General features: G+C 43.0%; 1 protein-coding gene across 3 annotated transcripts in view; it reads right to left on the reverse strand.

Annotated features, from left to right (window-relative positions):
* Positions 1-1,696, reverse strand: part of Cacnb4 (calcium voltage-gated channel auxiliary subunit beta 4) — a 313,335-nt gene that overhangs the window by 43,929 nt on the left and 267,710 nt on the right. The window lies entirely within an intron of this gene.

Here is a 1,696-nt window from a genome sequence, read left to right on the forward strand (position 1 = left end):
AATATTATTGAATAATAACAATAAATGTTTAAAATAAAAATTTATTATCTGTGTTTAAACTACTGAGCTTGGGGCAGGCCAAATAGCTCACTGGATTAAAGTGCCTGCAGGAAAGTGTGGGGGCCCGAGGTTCGTTCGGGGCTGCCGTGCAGGCCCCGCCCCCGGGGCACACTGAGACAGTGATTGAGACTGGGCATGGTGGTGCGGGCCTGTAATCCCAGCACTTCGGAGGCTGTAAACAGAAGAATCACTACGAGTCTGATCTAGTAATGAGACCCTAAACACCCTGTAGATCCTTCCCTAAAATACAGAAAGAAAGGGAAAAAAACTTTAAAACTGATTTTGTATCCGTGTTTTAAAGGCAGGAATACAGTAGTGGGATCAGGACACAAAATGTTTTTCCTTAGTGAATCACACCCTAATGGAAGATGTTCATTGCTAAGAAAATAAGTAAATATATGCTTCTAAGAGTAACAGAAAACAGTTCAGAAAGGGATAGAAGTAGAGGGAAAGGAAATGGGTATAATTTTAAATTCTATTAGCAAAAAAGGGATTCCTAGAAAGGGGTTACTATCCTTGTTAAGTTATCAGAAGGAAGGTGTTATTAACAAAGATCCAAACCATGTGGGGGGAGCCATCTGCTGGAAACACGAAGGCAAGGGCTCCAGGCTGAGGAAACAGCACATGACAGGCCCAAGACAGAGCTGTGTGCTCCCAGTGTGCTGAAGGAACAGTGTGGAAGACAAGATATCCAGAGAAGTAATAAATTAATAATAGCTTAAGCATTTTGTATCCTAAAAAAGATTCATCATTAAAAGTGGGGCGCTGCAGATGTAATTCAGCGGTAAAGTGTATGAGGCCCTGGGTTTCAACTTTGCCATTAAAAAAATTAAAAAGTAGGACTAATGACATTTCTATGAATTTCTGTTCCTGTTTAAATGTTCCCATTAGGACAGAAGCAAAGGGATCCTAAACAGAAGAGGTTCTGAAATAAGAGTTCAATAAAAAAAGAAAACTGACAGAGAAAGACCAGAATCTAGCTCATGGCTTTCCAAAAAATTGTCACACATATCAAATGAACGCTTCAGCCCAGGCTGCAGAAGTGCGTGCAGGCTCCAAGAGTCTCAAATTTCTCTTCTCCTCAGCCGGGTGTGCATTCCTAGGACCTTTAGCCACCTGCTTTCCGAGGCTCATGTGGCTGCCTGTTAGTTCCCTAGATGCTGATTCACCCAAGCTAACAGGAGATGGAAGAGACGCTCAGGGGGAGAAGGGGCCGCCAGCACTGTCCGCGCCCGGCTCTTGGGACAGTCTCTGAAAGCACACCAAGAACACCCGTCAGCCTGGCTTCCACAGGCTGTGCCGAGCAGCAGTGCCCTGCAAGACTTGGAGGAAAGCTGGATCTCCGAGGGGGCTCTGCTGAGGCCACAGTGGGATTCCTGTGGATTCCAGGGTGTGCAGCATCAGCACACCACGGGAACAGTGAAATCCAAAATCCCTCGGGCCCTGCTCAGAAACACCTGGTACGCAGAAGTGTCTTTTACTTTAAAAGCATACATTTTAATTCCCTAAACTCTCCATTCTGCCACATCAAAATATTTTAATATATATGCTAATTCAGCCAATTCATTCCATTTATACTACTAGTTTCTCTTTTTAAAAAAATATTTATTTATTTATTTATTTATTTATTTATTTA

This window comes from Octodon degus, unplaced genomic scaffold, assembly GCF_000260255.1.
Source record: "Octodon degus isolate 3935 unplaced genomic scaffold, OctDeg1.0 scaffold00082, whole genome shotgun sequence".
Lineage (NCBI taxonomy): Eukaryota > Metazoa > Chordata > Mammalia > Rodentia > Octodontidae > Octodon > Octodon degus.